General features: G+C 46.4%; 1 long non-coding RNA gene across 1 annotated transcript in view; it reads right to left on the bottom strand.

Annotated features, from left to right (window-relative positions):
* Positions 1–318: 318 nt before the first annotated feature.
* LOC110353364 (uncharacterized) overlaps positions 319–12,870 on the bottom strand; it is a 64,970-nt gene continuing 52,418 nt past the window's right edge. Inside the window, exons 5-7 of the long non-coding RNA XR_011806864.1 lie at positions 7,724–12,857; positions 819–984; positions 319–602 (exon numbers count right to left, since the gene is read on the bottom strand). This is a non-coding gene — a long non-coding RNA (uncharacterized lncRNA). The remainder of the gene's footprint in view (positions 603–818; positions 985–7,723; positions 12,858–12,870) is intronic.

Below are 12,870 nucleotides of genomic sequence, written 5' to 3'. Positions count from 1 at the left end.
AATGGAAATACTGACGGGCCTTTTAACCGCGCCGTAACAAGCAGGGTGCTTTACCCCGCAGTGACACAGTGGCAGCTATCGTAGGGCGCACGGAAAACAAACAAGGCCTCTCTGCATCGCGCTCCTGCCTGCAACCGGGCAGACGCAGGAAGCGAAAAGGGGCCGAAAGACAAAAGCCCAGAAGGTCAAGCACACCACGCCCGAGCCCGAGCCCTTCTGCTGCGCCGCCGAGCACCGGGATCCTGCAGAACTTGCACTTGAATAACTTGCCTTTGATCAGCTTGCCATGAAAAAAGAGGTGTAGCCTGCTACCTCGCTAATGGGGGTAAGGAATGAGACTTTCCCATAAGGCTTAAGCTGCAAATTAATGTACCCAGGCTTGCCCTCTTAGGCAGAACAAAGCTCCCAAAAGTGTCTGTTGCAAACTCTCCTTATCTGCTTAGCCATGTATGTTCCTTGTAGTTCTCCAGATGTAAAACACACGGATGCTGAAGCTGGTTTGCGTGCCATCTTTTGAGTGTGGGTTGAAAAATGTTATTTTTCACAGTTGCTGAACACTTGGAGTCCCAACAAAAGTCAGCCGAGTGCCTCCGGATTTACACCTGTGGAAGCGACAGCACCTTTGCATCTCCATGGAAGTAAAACATTGCTGTTATTTTTCACAAGGTATTTGGCAGCGAGGAAAATTACTGAATCGTACGCATGCAACAGAATCGCTGGGACCCGAGCCTCACACTTCTGCTTTGTAGGACACATGCTTAAATGCCATATATTGAACTGCCACATCATGTCTATTTTTACTAATTGAGTTTACTTACTTGTGTTTGGGCACCGTACCAGCTACTCAGCAAGTCCGGGAGATTAATGTAAAAGCCTCTCTCCATTTAGAAAGTAAAGGCACTCTAGATTTACAGCTGCTTATTTTGAGGGTGGCTGACTGCTGATCCCGATGTCTTTGAGTAACAGATGGTTTTCTGAGCTGCACTGATAATGAAAATGATATAATTTGCCACTTAACATTAAAATACAGCACTAGAGGCAGAACAGAAGAAAAAGCAGTGTATTCACCTTCTACAAATGGCGTACCTGAGAAGAAGGGGAAAAAAAAAAAAGCCCAGGGAAACGTGAAGGCTATCAATAGTCTTGGATATTCACATGAGGAAAAACTTGCATAAAATAACCTGGCCTGATCTGGACTGTGAAAGCATTGGCCCCTGTGATGTTAGAATTTATAGCTTTAATCTTCTTAAGAGCCGCATGGCTCTTCTCACATGCGGGGAAAACAGATTTGATGTTTCTGAGATTAAAACTACTGAGCTGAACTTTGCTTGTTATTGGCTAAAAGCGTTTGGAAACCTAATAAAGCATTCCATTAAAATCTTGGCATTTTAGTAATACAAAAGATAGGCTCCTCAAAATGTGAGTCTAGGTCAAAAGGATACGTTTTGGGGGTGGGAGATTCCAGAATTTGGATTTTAACAAAGTTTGCAATGACTTAAAAATAGATCAAGGGAAATGGAGGGTAGAATGGAACAATAAATGCTTGATGTAACTAGCATTGTGAAATGCTTTGTTATTTAAACTTTACGATATTTAAAGACATTTTTTTTTCATGTTCTTGTACTTTTGTGAGGCCATGAATAGCTGGAAAAAGTACAACACACATCGCTGACTAGCTGTGTGGTCTTTAACAGGTAACACAAGGCCTGCTTTTTTCCAAACGATGAGGATCCACAACCACAGCTGTGATAAATGCTTGTGAGCTGCTAGTATTCTGGGCTGTAGATGATCAGCTTTACTCTGGGAGGAAGAAAAAAAAAAAAAGCTCTGTCAAGGCTTGCTAGGCTACAATTTTAGCTGCATAGGAAGCCCACGCAGAACACAGTTAACCACCTATATGTCAGCGCATGATTTGGTTTGATCTATGAGGATGCAAGCAACGTTTCTGCAGAAAGAAGCATAATAATCATAGCGGTGGTAGGGTGCTATGAGCTTAAAGCTGTAGAATGACTAAAAAAGGGTGGTCTTGCCTTGCCAGAAGTGGCACAACCTCAGGCAGTGTCATTTTAAAGATGTAAGTGGTCTGGTGGCAGCTGCACTGCCCAGAGCCCTCGGTTTCCTCCTCCACCAAGGCAGAGTGAAGAGGAGCCTCATTAACCACTGTTTTTACTGTGCTCTGCAGGAAAACAAACAAACAAGGAGAAATAAAGCCTCATAACCAAGCACAAAAGAAATAAAGGTTCATAACCAGCCCTAAAAAATGACAGGTTTCTTGCTAGGGTTTATTGAAGGGGCTTGTTTTTTTGTCACAAGGTAAACAACATTAATTCCAGCCTGCTTTGAAATGGCTTGTTCCTGTCTGTACTGGCAAAGACAACTATGCCAGAGTTTGCCTGCACATGGTTATATCTAATTCAGATCTTCTAATTGCAGTCTACTTGTACTGGACAGGCTGAAAGTACGGAGGCTATCTTCTGGAAAGCTCCTGGCATGCCTGTAGTGATGGTTGGGCGATAGAGACGATCGAAAGTCCTGAGGCAAATTTTAACCTGGATTTTACCCCACTCAGGGAACCACTGTGTTGAACCTGGATCACACGACCTGTGCAAATGAGTCTTACACAGGTTACACAAGCTCACACTGCTGCAAACGACCCCGCAGAGTTCAATTACTCGAAGCCATTTTCTGTCCTTTCTAGAGAAATTTCCCTTTATACTGCTGAACATTGCCAGGTGCTCTGAAAACCGGCTGGTACCGTGGCTGGTTTGCTTGATTTTTTGTGGCAGGCACTGACATATGACGAGCTAGCTACTGTAACAGATGCTATTTGACAGTGCAAAATAATAGCGCTCAGACTTAAACTGTAAATTATAAACAATCCCTCTAACTACAAAATGAAGACTCCGAATGGGGAGCCTTGTCAACTAAGATATTAGTAAATCAAGTTGAGGAAGACAAGTTATTCACTGAAGCTAAAGTAGCTAAAATTTTATTCGGTTAACACTACTGTCATTAGAGTTCGCCTCTTCTTTGCTGTAATTAGTAGATACGAAGCAGTCATTATGAGCAACACAGAGTAAAATCAGCTTTCTTGCTGTGTAAAAGCAATAGAAAGTGCTTCTCTTCTTCTGTTTTACTCATTTATACTGGTAGAAAGGATGCTGTGCAAATACTTCTGGTAGGATGCCTGGCCACATCAAGACAGCCATTTCCCAAGGGACTTGATAATTATGTTTTCCCCACCAAACCACATACAGGGCCATGAATCAAAAGTGACCTTGTTGGCCCGCTGGTGCAGCTGCCATGTATTTGATTACAAACTTACTGGTGCCAGTGCCAAGAAGGGGAGTTACAACATAAGCTGAAAATGAGTTCAAGCGCAGCTTTCCTCACAGAGTGTCCCTGGTAACGTGGCTGCAGAAGGCGTTCAACACACACACATGATTTTTTTTGACCTTTAAAGAAGATGCATTCCTTTGGTCCTCCCTACCCATTCATGAGATCCCAATGCAAAGTGCTCCAGAAAGGTGTGTTTGGGCAAGTACCCTAGGTTACGAGGTCTGCAGGAACAGCTGGAGAACTTGTAGCATTTCAAACCTAAGTCTTTTTCAGAAAAGAGGTGGAAGGCAGGCAGAGAACATGAGCAGGGGGGTGTATGCAACGCCCAGCACTGGGCATAGGCCCATAATTAGGCCTTGTATGTATTAATGTCAGCAACAAAAAAAAAAAAAGGTTACTTTTGAACTGAGCACAGGTCTAGACTTACAGACACTGGATTCAGGAAGGGAAGGGAGAGGAGAATGCAGTCCTACTCTCAGCACCACCTGCTGTGATGACAGCTCAGCCCTGCGCTCATATCAGCGCTGACTCCTGGCACCTTGTGGGGCTGAGCCACAGCAGGGCAGGACAGGAGAGGTGGTGGCACCGCACAGAAAGCCTGGCACGAACCCACTGGACGTGGCTGCTGCAGATCAATTTACCTTCTTCCTCCTCGCCAGACCGAGTGGCAACGTGGGCACCAGCCCCAGTAGCTTTGTCAGTGCTGGCTGAGTTTGGGGCACACCCAGCTCAGCTGCCAGAAGAACCTCCCAGCAGAGAAATACTTATCTTAGGGAACACAAAGGGACAGGACGTGCCCTCTGGAGCCTTACAAAAGGGTTTCTGCAAACAACAAGGAACGGGGCTCCCCTGGCTGCGCACAGCTGGCTCGGTGGCTTTTTCCCATTTCTCTACAGGCCCAGGGTACTTGTGTGCAAGTTATGAGGAAACCAGCAGCCCAGCTAGCCTGCTAGGAGACCGCAGTGAGATTGCTTTAGGTAACACAGAGAAAGGACCCCTTTCCCTGGCCACTCCCTGGTCCCCAAACCGCCAAGCACTCCCACCTGGCACCCATGCGGGAGCCTCCAAGTGCCTGCCCTGCGGTGTTTGTGCTCCCACAGGGACACGGCAGGGCAGGAAGGTCCCTTAGTCCCCGCTCCTTGGGGCTGAGAAGCCAGGTGAACCCGTTAGTCTCATTTTAATGCACGTGGCAAATTCACCATGCAAATCGAACGTGGCTGGCGGTTTGCGCCCATGATGCAAACTAAACCCAAAACAGCAGAAGGGTCATAAAGCAGGGATTAAAGTTCAACAAGGAAGCTGATAATGAAGAAGCCTGCCCAGACTATGCCCTGTTCTAGCCACCATTACATTATCTTCTAATTTTAGAACAGCTGATTTTTTTTTTCTTTCTCCCAGACCAGAAGTTGACGAGAGGCTGAGCAGCGCCGATGCTGCTAAATCTTTGTTTTCAGACGCCGTGTTGTCTCCACACTGCAAGAAGTTGTTTCAGCATGTGAAATTTTACAGGAAGGCACACACTGTTGGTGGATGCCCATGCAGGGAGCTATGTAATATGTTGAAACCATCTGGCATTTTGCGGTTTTACTCTATCAGTCAGACGCACTGTCTGGAAACACAGGGCTCAAACCCAGAGTCCTTGATTCAGGTCAGATACCTGCAGATGCCCGCGGACGTTTGGCCGGACTAAGAGCTGCAGAATAAAGCACTTAATTAGGCGGCTGAAGTTTACGATTGATTTCAAGGGCAGCTGAGTTGGAAGCCTATTACTGCTTAGGAAGTTTTAGCGCATGTAATTATTACAGCGTGTTTGATATAACACATGGTCCCGGTGAAATACTCCAAAATACCATTTTAAAGACTTTGCCTGTTACTGTTATGCTTTGTACCTTCTGACTAAGGAGCAGGCTAGTTGGATCTCGATGTGAAGCTCACTGAAAACTAGCACTAAAATTAATAGAGCATAGTTAGAGGAGAGTATTTTATATAGAATTACTTTCTCCGGAGTGTGAACAGTGCTGCTGCAAGCATGCTCTGGGTTACATTATTCCTGTGATCCAAATTTTTTTAACCAGCTGATGTCACCAGGGAGATTTGAAGTCTTTATAATTACAGCTCGAGGCCTGGAGGAAGAGGGGAGCAAAGACAATGAAATTATGTTTCGTATGTTGATTCAGAGAGTAACCTGCACTGGCCTGTTACCTTGCTTCATCTATCAGGAAAAGCAAATTAATTCCGCATCCAGTCGGCTTTATGAGTGGCAGCTCAATTTACTCCCCCCGTTAAGAAGGGAAGAAAGTGGCCTTTTGTCACAAACAATCGCTTCCTGCAATGCTGCCGAATAAGATGTAAAATCGGCAAAGAGCTCCCAACGTCTCCCTAAGAAGTAAAATTTGTTTCTTTCATCTTCCCTCAGAGAAGGAATTCAGGTTATGCTCTGCACTAAATTAAAGTGTTCTGCTCAGTTATGTACATGCACAGCTTTGAAAACTGTTCCTGCTTCTAGGTCAAGGGCTCTCCCTGTGGCCGGGTGCCAGCTTTATCCCTGGACTCCCATAATCCCTTGAAATAAATCAACTTTCCATTGAAATCCTCTGCCAGTTCCACTTCAGAGTAAAATGTGCTGTCTGTAGCATGATGCTCTTTTATACTTTTGTGGAAAAAAAAAAAGACGGGAAACAATGTGGTCATTGTATACTGGACACAGCTCGACGTAATCCGCGTTGTGTATATTAAAGGCTATCTTTGTGTGTTGCACTAGCCCCAGATTTCAGCGTTTATTATTAGAACTGAGAAAAATACCTCCGACCGAAGGAGCGATTTGACTGCTTGCAAAGGATCCCAGCCTGCGTGCGTGTGCGCGCGTGTGCGTGTGCGCGCGTGTTCCTCCTTGCTGCTCTGCTCACGTGGGCTCCAGTGTGTGTGGACACGTTATGCTACCGTGACACTGCTTCCTGGCCTGGGCAGATGAAGCCCTCCAAGATTTTGTTCTCTTTCCTTGTGATTTTGTTTCTCTCCCCCCCCCCAATATCAATTTTCTTCTCTCTGCGTTATAAATGAACCTGCATACATTCACACGTTCCTGTGGAAGACTAAAAGCTGTCACTTCATTTCGGGGAACCAGGCGGCTTTAAACTCAGCTGCAAGAAAGCCCAGATGCTACTACATCTCCGGGGGAAACTTATCTATTCAGAGGGGGAGAAACTTCGAAACAATGACAACAAAATAGAGCTTCAAGATGCTGCTGCCGTTCTGCCGGGGCCGAGGTCAGTCCTTTGGAGAATGGGTGCCAGCCAGAAGCTGCAGCACCCTCCTTGGAAGACTGACGTTTCTGAAAAGCTCTGCTTCTCCCCACATCTCAGTAACTTTAAATGGTCTGCCAGTTAAATCAGAACAGCCTGGTGTAAAGCTTCCAATTTTCTGACAACCTTTATATTCTCTTGGCTCCTACAAGGCCCTAAAGCTGATCGTGTATAATCCTGAACTGAATGTAAAATAAATATGAAAACCTGTCATGATTTTACAGTTTTCCAAAGGATATTTCACTAAATAAAAAGAGCTGTACTTCTGGCACGCAAACGCTCCATATAAAAATCACAGTTAGTCCTTTAAAATAAAGTCCTGAAGCCTGGTGCCATACTCTGCCCTCTACGGCTCCCCTCCAAGAGCAGGGCTGGGTGCTCCCACTGGGGCTGGACGGGCCAAGCAAACCCAAACAGGGACCCTCTGGACCGAGCCAGGCCGGCCCCAAGGGTCCCTGTGGCCAGCCAGGGAGTGGGGAGGGTCCCAGAGGGTCCCAGCCCTCTCCGTGCCAGTGCCCAGCCCATGCAGGCTGGCTGAAACCCACACCAGCAATCAGTGCTGGGCACAGGGTGCGGGTACACCTCGAGCAAACTGCTTCGTGCCCTTGCCGAGGAGAACCACAACTGTCTGTAGAAACCTCTTCTGCTAAGCCCATGCTATTTAGCTATCTACCTTAATTGCGTGCTGCGGTGTCCGCAGCACTAGAGCACGGAAAAGAGTTTCAATCACTGACAAACTGGAGCTGATTTCAAGCTCCGCTGGCTTTTCGAGCCTCGGAAAGACTTGCGTGTCCAGAGCATTGCTAAAAGTCCAGGCAGAGACACGTAGGCCAGGCAAAGAAGGACCCAAGCACTGCAACCTGGACAATGGACACGAGGTGCGTGCGGGCTAACCTAGTACCTCTTTGCCATCTGGTAGGAAAACTACAAGACCAGTCCTGTATGTCCTGGGATACGTCGCAGTTAAAAACAGCGAGCTTTGCTTGCACAGCACTGTTTGGGTGAAGGAGTGTTGGGAAGGAAGAAATGGAGGAAGGCAAGGAAACTCAAAAAAAAAGGAAAAATGGCATCACCACTCACACGGTTTCCAGGTTTGTGTGCAGACATCTTCTTTCCAAGCCACCTTGCAGGTGTTTAGCATTACACACCTGCCTTTCTCATATTCTCCTCCTGGAACAGAGCACAGGGAGTTGCACTGAGTACAAAAACCACAGTAAGCCGTACAGCCAGGCCTTTAATTTTGAATCAGACTGAGTGAAACTATCTGGTTTTCCCCTAGAAGCCCTCAGTGGATAGTTTCTTCAGTTAGCTTCACCGCTTTCAGGCCTTCCCTTTAAGTGAGCAGTGCAGCTGAACCCAAAAATTCAAAGCAAAACTCAATTGAAACCATTATGTTTCATCTGGTTACAAGTCAAAACCTCAAACCTCGTGTACACAGGGCTCAAATTATAAACCCATCAGGCTGAACCCCAAAGCTGGGCCCAGGTTTGCCCTGAGAGCCTGCAAATCTTTCAGAGAAGCTGATTCACGTTTCAAGCTCATAATGAAACGCAAACCCAAGATGGTTAGGGGACTTTTCCAAGGTCAAACAGTGAGCTAGAAGGAGAGCTAAGAGCAGAACCGCAGCCTTGGCCACTTCACACTGCTACCAACAGAGGTAGAAACTCACTCTGCTTGAACTTCGTTTTGTATAGCCTCAGCCAAGCCACTCAAAATAACCACTTTTTTTGCCTGTTAATTGTTTTAATAAGTCACATGGCGATGAATGACTAAACACTACATCATCCCTCTAAGGATTCAGCTGTGGAAAAAGCATCCATTTAGCTGCAGGGTAGTTATTACTGCATAGCTTTGATTTTGCTGCACAATGCACACCCTGTTTATTGAAATGCTTACATACTGCTCGGGGTGAAATCATCCCCACTTACAGGTATACTCTGAAGCTAAAAGGATGAGCTCAGACCTACTCATTTAGACCCCAAATGAGCTCTGTCCCATTACCTGGATCTCCAGAACTCTCTGAGTTTTGGTTAATGCCCCTTTGGATGTATTTTCATACTACCCAAATCCTTGCATCTAAAACATGGCAACAAAACTTCACGTTGAGAAAACACAAGTGCAGTTAAAATATCTGCCCCTCCATGTAACTTTGCCACGGCACAAGGCTCTCTGCAGAGCACCAGAATGATCTGAGGTTCAAGGCATAATCTGATGTACTCCTTTTGGTATCTAGGCCACCATGCACTGGTCACCCGTTTGTGTTTCTCGTATCAATAACACCAAAGCTTTAACGTGGAAGACATTTGGCAATGCAGCAAGCAACTGTTCCAGGATCTAGGCTTAATGCTGGAATACCATCAGGGCTGAGGATGTCTACATATTGCTTTCTAATAGTCCCTGCTGTTTGACACCTGGAACGGCATTAAGGAGTTCTGGCTCTGCGTGCAGAGCTTCCCAACCAGCAGCTGAAACTGCTTCTACGAGATAGGAAGAAGGAGAGAGGGATTAGTGTTCAACGACTGCATTTATTTATAGTATTAAAAACATTTTTGTGGGGTGAAGGGTCAGCGCTTGAAAAGTAAGGTCTGGTTTACATATACACAGTAACAAACGGAGATTCCAATACGTACCTTTTTTCCACTTCAGGTTAATTACTATTTTCCTGTGCTCGCAGCTCGTTTTGCTTGCAGGCAAATTTCTCTTGAGCTCAGCAGCCAGGACTGTATCTAGGGCTAAGCTTTCCCACCGTATCACTGCAATATTAAAAGAATTTCTCTGGCTTCCTGTTAAACCAGGCACTGATTACAAAATTCTTTTGCTTACTTAGGGCCAGATTCAATAAAAATTCCGTCCAGCTTCCGCATCATGGAAGGCCACAAAAGCCTTGAAATATTTTGGTTTCGAAGCTTTCGTGGGCTCCCATAGTTTGGATACTGGGTAATGGTTCCAGTGAATGTGGTCCTCATAAAGCTTTTCGAGGTCCCACTCCATATGGACCTAGCGATTTCTCTGTATTCTCTCCAGTGTGGATTACAGCCCTCTTCGGAGAATCTCTGATTTATGCCTCTAGCTACGAGCTAAATCCTAGAGGAATAGGTCCTTTTCCTATCAGGACACATCCTCTGCAGAACACTGTCAGAGAAATTAGTGCTTCTGAAAAGAAAGCACCACTTACAGAAATCTGGTATGTTTTGCATGGAAGGACTTGATATGAATATAAGCAAATGGTAAAATCGAAAAGGAAATTCAATAAACTACTCATTATCTATATTCATATGACTAAGCTACACATGGAACGTAGCTTTTATCCTCCATAAAAAATGTACAGATGTTCTATAGAAAACTGTATGAACAAACTTTAACCTCACGACTGCTATTATTTTGTAATAAAAGGCTTACAGCATAATGCGAGCTTTTTTTAGAATGTAAGTTCCATGTGAGTAGTGTGTTGTTAATTTAATATTAATGCAATGCACCAGGAAGAAGTCTGCACAGAATCTAAAATAGAGAGATTCACAGTGCTGCAGACAGGAGATCTGTGGCATGGATTTTATTTGTTTCAGCACTCAGCACAAAATTCATTGACCAGGATTCCCACTGTCACAGGGCCTGGGATTTAACTACAGATATTTTCACATACCCGGGCACGAAGATTTTGCTGCGGCATTCCCACTGCTGTTCCTGGGAATCGTGTGGTTAAGTCACCTTGCGCTGCACTGAGAATTTACCTCTCGCTGTCAAGTGCATATGAATGAGCTTCTTTTTTGGGAACTGCAAAAGGAAAAAAAGAATCCACTGAATAAACTTTTGAATTCCTTTTGCTGAACCATCCCTCAGGTAGCAGGTGTGAATGCCTTCACCAAACTCTTGCGGACTGCAAATGCCGTGCCTGCTTTGCTTGTGCTGCAAAGGAATTTAAGGGGGGGGAGCAGAAGCGATCTCCAGTTTCATCCACACAATCTCCCTCTCCCATGTGAGCGAGGCCTCTCCTCTGCAGCGCCTGCCATTCAGAACACCTATCCTGTATTTCTCCGAGGAGTCGGCTCACTGTGAAGTGGCGAAGTAATTTATGACTTCCATTATTACGATCGCTTAGCTGCTCCCAAGCGTGTAAAAATAGCAACAATAATCTCTCCCACTTTTCCTTGCTTTACCACCCCACAGGAGAAAGAGCTCGATCAATCCTGCAGGGGTTACACGTGCACTTGAGTGTTTCTATAACTTACAGGGGGAGTTTGACGCTTTTGGAAAGCGATGAAGTCTACAGACACCTTATTCATTGCAGAAATACATTACCTCGTCTAGATACAACTTCTGGGGAAGCATTCATAAACACCAGGCCTATGGTATTCATATACAACAGGCCCATTGCAAAAGAGAGGGAAGAGAGGAAAACAACTCCTTGTGTCTCATCTGGCTCCATCCTAGAAGGGCCAGGATGGTTTCATGGAGCTTCCACTGATGCACATGGCTTCTTCACGCAGGTTAGCAGCAGTTGAGGATCACCAGTATCGAGTATCAGGAGTGATCCAACAAGTCATTGTGCCCTCAAAATCGTTTGCACTGGCCAAAGTTACAAGGACAGTCTCAGCACGCTGTGCTATCCTGAAACCTCGGTGATCAAGTTACTGGCTGCCTCACAGCTGATGTTAGAGATTAATTTTTGTCAACTTGATTAGCAGAGGACAGTCAGGGTTTGGGTGGTAGCGTGTAGGATCACACTCTTTGAAAGACAGCTGCATGGCTGAATCTCACCAGAGCAGATATTAACTGTGATGGGAGATTCAAATCGAAGCAGGAGGACATCATCTCCATTTACGTATGTCCCAAATACCTTGTTTCTGTACCTATTTACCCAAACCTGGAAAGACAGCGTTACATTTCTTCTCCTGGTTTATATTAAGCACCTGGGATGTTTCGGTATAGGTTGTGCAATGAGACACCTTACACAGGAGATGTGACAAGATGAGTGGCGTCGACTGAGGTTCATAAAGCAACACTAGGGTCTTTCTGTACTGTCAGAGAATTAGGCAGCTGGCAGGGGCAAGTTCTGTGGCAGCACTTTGTGTCCATGTCTGTGCCAGGCAACTTTTCTGCCCCCAGCTCTCATGGGATGTCTCCCTCTCCTGTCAGACTAAGAGGGCTCACCAGGGAGGGGAAAGATTCACCGCTTCCCTGCATCAGTGGCTGGTTCTCCCAATGCAGATACCTGCAAAAATGTCTTGAGGAGAAATATTTCCTGTGCAGCTGATGTTACCATCCGCAACAACCCCTGTGTCTTGGTATCTGTACCCACGTAGGCTCAGAGCTCCTCCCCTCCACTGGAGCAGGGCCTGGCACTGGGAAAGCTCCGCTGGCTTCAGTTCCCCCAGCTGCCATCACATCTTGCACGGTCACAGGGAACAATGCAAGTGACAAGGACACCGCGCATTTCTCAGAGTCCTGCTCCCACCTTTTAAATGGGGAGATACCACTTGCCCCAGAAAGCCCCGTGTATGCTATTAAAAGCAAGCAGCCACCACCAAGAACAACTCAGTGCCTTCAACACCAGAAATAACAACTCACGGGGAAGCTATTCGTCTATTAACATTTCTCATTAAAGCCATCACTCCCAGCTGAGGCTTATGACAGATCCTGCCTGGCCAAAATGTCAGCCTGGTTGCGGTGTTTATTATCGCGGCTGCCGGGCCAGAAGGGCTTGCTGCAGAGGATCCGGCCGGCGTGCTCAGACAGGAGCTCCTGCCCATGGCCCAGCAGCTTCGCCAGCAGGACTGGCGAGTGTCAGATGTCAAGTTCTTGTTTCACAGCCTGTCCTCGTCCCCTTTGACCACCCGGGATCACCGCTGCCGTTCAGCAACTGGCAAAGCCCATATCAGGCAGGGTGAGCATCGGCGTTGTCCTGCTTTGAGAGCTGATAAAGGTCTTTGTCTCAGCTTTCCCTATTTTTAAACTACTCCAGCCTGGCTTTGCGGGCTCGTGGCTGTCAGTCAGCAGGGGAGGGACGAGCTGGAGGATGAGGTGCACTTTCCTTGGGGTGGTCGCTGCTCGCTGGAGCCGCGTGCTGCAGGAGAGGTGGCCGAAGGCAAGTCTGTGCTCAGGAGTCACGGGCTGGTCCCAGTGCAAAGGCAGCCTCGCACTTGGGTTTCATAATGGAGTTCATGGAAGTCAGTGGAAATTGAACCGCGGCCAAGGTGGAGAGCCATGTAGAACAGATGTCTTTACAGAGGAT

The sequence above is a fragment of the Anas platyrhynchos genome, chromosome 2 (genome assembly GCF_047663525.1).
Source record: "Anas platyrhynchos isolate ZD024472 breed Pekin duck chromosome 2, IASCAAS_PekinDuck_T2T, whole genome shotgun sequence".
Lineage (NCBI taxonomy): Eukaryota > Metazoa > Chordata > Aves > Anseriformes > Anatidae > Anas > Anas platyrhynchos.
Note: the sequence above shows the minus strand (reverse complement) of the source record. Positions and strands in the feature narration are given on the sequence as shown.